Genomic DNA, 9,465 nt, shown 5'->3' with positions numbered 1-9,465 from the left:
CGCGGTCCTCGCCGCCGATCGCGCCCCCGGCCGGATCCGGGCGCCCCGGCCGGCCCCGACCCTGTCTCCGGCCTCCTCTCGCACCAACTCCGGCGAGCCGCCGCCGGCCCGCCTCGATCCACGCGATCCCGATCCAGATCTGGAACCCTAGAGGTTGACCTCATTTTTTTCGCCAAGTCTGCATTATTTTTATGCCATATTCATTGCGCCATATATCCTCATCCGTAGATCCGTTTCATGAATATGATATATCAAAATGTTCATCAGGTTGTGTTGTGCTCTTCATTTTGTTCCATTGGGCCATGTTCATTTTAGGTCATTTAGATGCCCAAATCTCTGATGCAAGAGTGTTGTATAATGTTAGTTTCTGATTCTTAACAGAATGTGTGCATTTGTCATTTTTACTACATTTATTGTGTGCATCTTATGGGCATGAGCTCTATAGGTGTTTTGTTCTAGGCCATGCCATATTTACAGAGGTGCTTACCATGTATTTTTGTGATCAATGTGGTGACTAGCACAAGAATGCAAACTAGGCTTCGTGATGTTGCTAATTTCGGTCCCTGTTCTGCTCTTATTTTTATGCCATGTAGAGTTGATGCTACAGAGAGATCCATGCATATTTTGAGATACTTAAGTAAGGATGTTTTGAACATATGGTTATGATTTATCCATCCATGCCCCTATTTGCAATTATGGAGTGGTCTAGCATGTCATTTTCTTGCTCTACTTTTGCTATAAAATGTTTCCTGGCAGATTGTTTACATGTTATTCAATTTTTTCAAGGTTGTTGTAGTTGATCCTTGCATGATATGAACTTGTTCTTGCCATGTTAGTTTCATAAACATGTATTCTTGCTGGTGCTATGCTTATATTGTCATGAAATGACTTGTGGTGAGTGAATCAAGCTCGCAAAGATGCCTTCATGGTGCTGTTAATGCCATGCTCTGTTTGCTGAATCTGTTAACGAAACTTGTTATGTTTACATGGGTGCCATCATATCTTCTAATCCTCTTTGGCTCATGGTTAGTAAGGGACTTTTGTTCTATGCTTTGAGTAGAATCATGCCATGTCTTGTTTTGATATTATAAGTTCATGTAGCATGTTGATTGCTTGCTCTGAACATTGCTACCTGATGCTGTTTATGCCATGTCCAAGCTGATATCTTTTGCACTTTTGCCATGCTTGTTTGAACCTGCTATTGTGTGATTTAGTAGCTCGGTGTTCCTATTTTGTCAAGCATCTCCTGTAGATCACTGCCATATGCTTTGTTTTTACGTTGGGGTACTGTAGCATAGTTTCTTGTTGCATGCTAAGTAGCATCGTGCTGTTAATCGCAGATTTGTGTCATTCTTGTTTTGCTTGCCATTTGCAAACTGTGCATCCGATTCTGGTGATCTTTATATCGATTTCAACCGAAATCATCTCATCTTTCCAGCGGCATACTTGGTTTGCCAATTTGATGCCTTGTTCATCATTTCCCTTCTGGAGCACGCATACACATTACATATCACATCTCGCATATCATGCCATGTTTTGCATCATGTTGCTTGTGCATTGCACCGTGATTTATCGTGGTTCCATTGCTTGTGTTCTTGCTTTGGGTAGAGACGGGAGACGAGTACGTGCACGAGGAACCTGTTGAGTACGCTAACGAGGATCAAGCCTTCGATAACTCTGAGAACCTTGCAGGCAAGATGACCATACCCTCGATATCACTTCTATCTTTGCTTTGCTAGTTGCTCGCTCTATCGTTATGTTAGCTCTACCTACCACTTGTTTATCATGCCTCCCACATTGCCATGTCAAGCCTCTAACCATCTTTTCCTAGCAAACCGTTGTTTGGCTATGTCACCGCTTTCGCTCAGCCCCTCTTATAGCGTTGCTAGTTGCAAATGAAGATGAAGTTTGTTCCTTGATGGAACATGGATATTTTGGGATATCACAATATCTCGTGTTTAAATTAATGCACCTATATACTTGGTAAAGGGTGGAAGGCTCAGCCTTATGCCTGGTGTTTTGTTCCACTCTTGCCTCCCTAGTTTCCGTCATACCGGTGTTATGTTCCTTGATTTTGCGTTCCTTACACGGTTGGGTGATTTATGGGACCCCCTTGATAGTTCACTTTGAATAAAACTCCTCCAGCAAGGCCCAACCTTGGTTTTACCATTTGCCACCTAAGCCTTTTTCCCTCGGGTTTTCGCGAGCCCGAGGGTCATCTTTATTTACCCCCCTCCCCCTGGGCCAGTGCTCGTCGTGAGTGTTGGTCCAACCTGTCAGCCGCCGGTGGCCACTAGGGGCAACTCTGGGATGGCCTATCGGAAGTTTGGACAATCCAGTGTGCCTTGAGAATGAGATATGTGCAGCTCCTATCGGGATTTGTCGGCACAGTCAGGTGGCTTTGCTGGTCTTGTTTTACCATTGTCGAAATGTCTTGCAAACCGGGATTCCGAGACTGATCGGGTCTTCCCGGGAGAAGGTAAATCCTTCCTTGACCATGAGAGCTTGTGATGGGCTAAGTTGGGACACCCCTGCAGGGTATATTATCTTTCGAAATCCGTGCCCACGGTTATGAGGCAGATGGGAATTTGTTAATGTCCGGTTGTAGAGAACATGACACTTGACTTCATTAAAATGCATAAACCGTGTGTGTAGCCGTGATGGTCTCTTCTCGGCGGAGTCCAGGAAGTGAACACGGTTTGGGTTATGGATGAACGTAAGTAGTTTCAGGATCACTTCTTGATCACTTCTAGCTTCTCGACCGATGCGTTGCTTCTCTTCTCTCTCTTACTTGCGTATGTTAGCCACCATATATGCTTAGTGCTTGCTGCAGCTCCACCATATTACCACTTTCCAACCTACAAGCTTAAATAGTCTTGATCTCGCGGGTGTGAAATTGCTGAGTCCCCGTGGCTCACAGATTCTACCAAAAACAGATGCGGGTGCCGAGGAAACCAGCGCAAGTGGCGCAACTGAGCTGAAGTGGGAGTTTGATGAGGACCTTGGTCGTTACTATGTTTCGTTTCCAGATGATCAGTAGTGGAGCCCAGTCGGGACGATCAGGGATCTAGCATTTGGGGTTATCTTCTTTTCATTTGGATTTGACCGTAGTCGGTCTATGAGTGTATTTTGAATGATGTATGAACTTATTTATGTACTGTGTGAAGTGGCGATTGTAAGCCAACTCTCTTTATCCCATTCTTGTTCATTACATGGGATTGTGTGAAGATGACCCTTCTTGCGACAAAACCACCATGCGGTTATGCCTCTAAGTCGTGCTTCGACACATGGGAGATATAGCCGCATCGTGGGCGTTACAGCGCCCCTTCTAGGCCGGCCTCCTCTTCCCCCCTCCTTTATATATGTGGGCAGGGGGCACTCCAAAGACACACAAGTTGATCTTTAGCGTGTGTGGTGCCTCCCCTCCACAGTTTTACACCTCAGTCATATCGTCATAGTGCTTAGGCGAAGCCCTATGCCGATGAACTTCATCATCACCATCACCATGTTGTCATGCTGACGAAACTCTCCCTCGGCCTCAACTAGATCAAGGTTCGAGGGACGTCACCGAGCTGAACGTGTGCAGATCGTGGAGGTGCCGTGCGTTTGGTACTTGATCGGTTGGATCACGAAGACATTCGACTACATCAACCACGTTACTAAACGCTTCCACTTTCAGTCTACGAGGGTATGTGGACACACTCTCCCCGCTCATTGCTATGCTTCTCGTAGATAGATCTTGCGTGATCGTAGGCAAAAAAATTAAATGCTACGTTCCCCAACAGTGGCATCCGAGCTAGGTCTATGCGTAGATGTTATATGCACGAGTAGAACACAATGAGTTGTGGGCGGTAATAGTCATATTGCTTACCAGCATGTCTTATTTTGATTCGGCGGTATTGTTGGATGAAGCGGCCCAGACCAACATTACATGACCGCGTTCATGAGACTGGTTCTACCGACATGCTTCGCACACAGGTGGCTAGTGGGTGTCTATTTCTCCAACTTTAGTTGAATCAAGTTTTACTACGCCCGGTCCTTGTTGAAGGTTAAAACAACACACTTGACAAAAAATTGTTGTGGTTTTGATGCATAGGTAAGAACGGTTCTTGCTAGAACCCCGTAGCAGCCACGTAAAACTTGCAACAACAAAGTAGAGGACATCTAACTTGTTTTTGCAGGGCATGTTGTGATGTGATATGGTCAAGACGTGATGATATATAAATTATTGTATGAGATGATCATGTTTTGTAACGGTTATCGGCCACTGGCAGGAGCCATATGGTTGTCGCTTTGTTGTATGAAATGTAATCGCCATGTAATTGCTTTACTTTATCACTAAGTGGTAGCGATAGTCGTAGAAGCAATAGTTGGTGAGACGGCAATGATGCTTCAATGGAGATCAAGGTGTCAAGCCAGTGACGATGGTGGTCATGACGGTGCTTTGGCTATGGATATCAAAGGCACAAGATGATGATGGCCATATCATGTCACTTATTTGATTGCATGTGATGTTTATCCTTTATGCATCTTATTTTGCTTAGTACGGCGGTAGCATTATAAGATGATCTCTCACTAAATTTCAAGGTACAAGTGTTCTCCCTGAGTATGCGCCATTGCTACAGTTCGTCGTGCCGAGACACCACGTGATGATCGGGTGTGATAAGCTCTACGTTCACATACAACGTGTGCAAGCCAGTTTTGCACACGCAAAATACTCGGGTTAAACCTGACGAACCTAGCATATGCAGATATGGCCTTGGAACACTGAGACCGAAAGGTCGAGCGTGAATCATATAGTAGATATGATCAACATAGTGATGTTCGCCATTGAATACTACTCCATCTCACGTGATGATCGGACATGGTTTAGTTGATATGGATCACGTGATCACTTAGATGATTAGAGGGATATCTATCAAAGTGGGAGTTCTTAAGTAATATGATTAATTAAACTTTAATTTATCATGAACTTAGTCCTGATAGTATTTGCATATCTATGTCGTAGATCAGTAGCTTGCGATGTAGCTTCTCATTTATTTTTGATATGTTCCTAGAGAAAAAAGAAGTTGAAAGATGATAGTAGCAATGATGCGGACTTGGTCCGTGATCTGAGGATTATCCTCATTGCTGCACAGAAGAATTATGTCCTTGATGCACCGCTAGGTGACAGACCTATTGCAGGAGCAGATGCACACGTTATGAACGTTTGACAAAGCTCGGTATGATGAGTACTTAATAGTTTAGTGCACCATGCTTTACAGCTTAGAACCGGGACTTTAAAAACGCTTTGAACGCCTCGGAGCATATAAGATGTTCTAAGAGTTGAAATTGGTATTTCATACTCATGCCCGTGTCGAGATGTATGAGACCTCTGGCAGTACGTTGCCTACAAGATGGAGGAGAATAGCTCAACCAGTGAGCATGTGCTCAGATTGTCTGGGTACTACAATTGCTTGAATCAAGTGGGAGTTAATCTTCCAGATAAGATAGTAATTGACAAAGTTCTCTAGTCACTATCGCCAAGTTACTAGAACTTAGTGATGAACTATAATATGCAAGGGATGACGAAAGTAATTCCCAAGCTCTTTGTGATGCTGAAATTGGCGAAGGTAGAAATCAAGAAATAGCATCAAGTGTTGATGGTTAACAAGACCACTAGTTTCAAGTAAAAGGGCAAGGGAAAGAAAGGGAACTTCAAGAAGAATGACAAGAAAGTTTCCACTCCCATGAAGAAGCCCAAAGCTAGACCCAAGCCTGAAACTGAGTGCTTCTACTGCAAAGGAAATGATCACTAGAAGCGGAACTGCCCCAAATACTTGGCGGATAAGAAGGATGGCAAAGTGAACAAAAGTATATATGATATACATGTTATTAATGTGTACTTTACTACTATTCATAGTAGCCCCTGGGTATTTGATACTGGTTCAGTTGCTATGATTAGTAACTTGAAACAAGAGTTATAAAATGAACAAGAGACTAGTTGAGGGCAAGGTGACGATGTGTCTTGGAAGTGATTCCAAGGTTGCTAAGATCATCATCGCACACTCCCTTTACCTTTGGGATTAGTGTTGAACATAAAATAAATGTTATTTGGTGTTTGTGTTGAGCATAATATGATTGGATCATGTTTATTGCAATACAGTTATTCATTTAAGTCAAAGAATAATTGTTATTCTGTTTACATGAATAAAACCTTCTATGGTCATACACCCAAGGTGAATGGTTTATTGAATCTCGATCATAGTGATACACATATTCATGATATTGATGCCAAAAGATGCAAAGTTGATAATGATAGTGCAACATACTAGTGGCACTGTCGTTTAGGTCATATTGGTGTAAAGCGCATGAAGAAACTCCATGCGGATGGACTTTTGGAATCACTTGGTTATGAATCATTTGATGCTTGCGAACCATGCCTCATGGGCAAGATGACTAAGACTCTGTTCTTCGAAACAATGGAGCGAGCCACTGACTTATTGGAAATAATACATACTAATGTATGTGGTCCGATGAGTGTTGAGGCTCATGGCGTGAATCAGTGTTTTTTGACCTTCACAAATGATTTGAGCATATATGGGTATATCTACTCGACGAAACACAAGTCTAAAACATTTGAAAAGTTCAAAGAATTTCAGAGTGAAGTGGAGAATCATCGTAACAAGAAAATAAAATTTCTACGATCTGATCGCATAAGCGAATATTTGAGTTACGAGTTTGGCCTTAAATTAAAACAATGTGGAATAGTTTCACAAACTCATGCCACCTGGAACACCACAGCATAATGGTGTGTCTGAACGTCGTAACCATACTTTATTAGATATGTGCAATCTATGATGTCTCTTACCGATTTACCACTATCTATTGGGGGTATGCATTAGAGACAGTTGCATTCACGTTAAATAGGGCATCATATAAATCCGTTGATACGACACCATATGAATTGTGGTTTGGCAAGAAACCTAAGCTGTCGTTTCTTAAAGTTTGGGGTAGTGATGCTTATGTGAAAAGTTCCAACCTGATAAGCTTGAATCCAAATCGGAGAAATGCGTCTTCATAGGATACCCTAAGGAAACTGTTGGGTACACCTTCTATCACAGATCCGAAGGCAAGATATATGTTGCTAAGAATGGATCCTTTCTAGAGAAGGAGTTTCTCTAGAAAGAAGTGAGTGGGAGGAAAGTAAAACTTTATGAGGTAGTTGTACCTTCTCCCGAATTGAAAAATGGTTCATCACTGAAATTAGTTCCAGTGATGCCTACACCAACTAGTGAGGAAGTTAATAATGATGATCATGAAACTTCATATCAAGTTACTACCAAGAGGCGAAGAGCTAAGGCCAGTTCATCGTCAGCCAGAGCCACCGGATTCAGGCGGAGCTTGTCGTCTGCATCCCCAAGCGTCCATAAGGGGCGCGAGTGCGCCTGAAGCGGAGCCACCCGCTGCGTCAGGAACTCCCTCAGGAGCGTGGCCCCCGCCAGCTTCGCCACCTTCACATTGCCCGGCTTCAAATCGGCGTTCATCTTCTCCAGCACCAACTTCGCCCAATCGTCAGCAAGCTTCGCGCGAGACCACCCTTCGTCAGGCTGGGGCGCTTCCATTGGCAGCGTCAACCGGGGGTGGACGCACTTGGCATTCACCATGACCCACTTGCTCCGGAAGTTCTCGGCCCTCTTCCAGGCCTTCGAGGTCGTGTTGGCCTTTCCGTACGCGACAAAGTTACGCCGAGGAGTGGTCGCCGTTGATTCGGAGAGAGAAGAAGTGGCGCAGTAGAGCCACGGACGGCATCACCCCAACATGTGCATCACAGTAGTAGGCGAAAATCAACAAGAGGAGAACGGAGTTGGGATGGAGGTGAAGGGCATGCAACCTATAATGGCGGAGGACAGCGTAGAAGAAGTCAGAGAAGAGAGGAACCAGGCCTGCAACAATGGCGTTCACGAAGAAGGGGTAGAAAGTGCTCCCCTTAGCCTCCGGCTCGGTGGAGCCAGCCCGGAGTTCGGTCTCCCCCCTCTCGCTGCCCTCCACCGCCGTCATCGGGCGCGTGGCGGCGAGATTCTTCTCCGACACATTGGGGGCATCCAGGGCCGGCAAATACCAAGCCGGAAGTGCATCAACCTTGACCTTGCGGGGCACCATCGCTTGCTGAAAGGGAAGGAGTGGAGCGGTTCTGGAGATTTCGGGAGCAAGGAAGCAAGGAAGGGGATCTGGAGCAAAACGAAGGAGAGCAATGAAGGCAAGCCATGCCCACGCCAGTCTTTTGTCAGTCAGGCAGTTGCCGAGGCAGCGTGGGGAAAAGGAGACGCCCACGTCCAATTAGTCGCCACGCGTCAACCAAGGCCGCAGGCTGTTGGGGCCCGCGGCTCTCCACACTTGCCCTTTGGCTCTGCTGCTAAGCCAAGTCCGAGTGCACCTTGGGCCCGGGGCCTACTGTCGGTGTTCTGGGAACGGGGGTCCCCAGACTTGCCTGCCTGCGTCGTGGCTCAATCGATGGCCCAGTATGGCCCGTCTTCATCAACCAACACTCAAGACCCTCACGAGGGGCCAAGCCTCGCGGGGCGGACGGCACAAGGCCTCCTTAGGAGTGGTCTTGCCAGGCAGGCTCACAAGGAGGCGGAGAGATCAAGGCATGGGGTACCTCGCGAGGTTCCCATGACGCAAGCCATGACGATCAAGACCAGGCGGGCGCCGGCCCGCGCAGTGTCCTTGTTTCCTCTTTGGTGCAAAGGGGGCAAGCGCAGGCGCGGAGTACTGAGGCATCAGGCAAAGGTTTCCATATCGGTGCAACAAGAACAAGACCAGTAGGACGGGAGGACAGAGGTCACCGTGGAGCCCAAGACGGCGTCATCACCAGCACCTTTGGCAAGCGAAGACCACCTTTAGTCAGGATAGCTTGTACAAGTTGTCCCCTTTCAAAATGGCCATTGTTGGATCCCTTCCCGCTCAATATTTGGGAAGAGTACCAGGGCCTCTATAAATAGAGATAGCCACCACAGTAGGAAGGCATCTCATCTAGAGACAGATCGAACCCTGCCCAAGCAGAACACCACACTAGCCAAGAACACCTCTCCTCGCGAGGTTGTTCTTACTCTGTACTGTTCATCATCAGCAAAAGAGACAATCCACCACCACACACAGGAGTAGGGTATTACACCACAACGGTGGCCTGAACCTGTATAAATCTTGTGTCTCTTGTGTTGTTCATCGATCTAGCTTAGGGATCGCGGCGAGGCTAAGAGCGAGATTCGGTAGGAGGAGATCTTCGTGTGCACCCCAGTGTTCGAACCTTAAGGGTTTTGCCGGAACCCGATATCCGACAATGGTTGTCTCAAAATGTGTGGTAGCATCATAGCTCTACAAAGAAATAAATTGTCATAAACATCTATAACAACCTAAACATAAACAAAACCTCTTGTTATGATACATATACTGCAAAATTTACCGTTATGACGAAGCAATTAT

This window comes from Triticum aestivum, chromosome 1B, assembly GCF_018294505.1.
Source record: "Triticum aestivum cultivar Chinese Spring chromosome 1B, IWGSC CS RefSeq v2.1, whole genome shotgun sequence".
Classification (NCBI taxonomy): Eukaryota; Viridiplantae; Streptophyta; class Magnoliopsida; order Poales; family Poaceae; genus Triticum; species Triticum aestivum.
Note: the sequence above shows the minus strand (reverse complement) of the source record.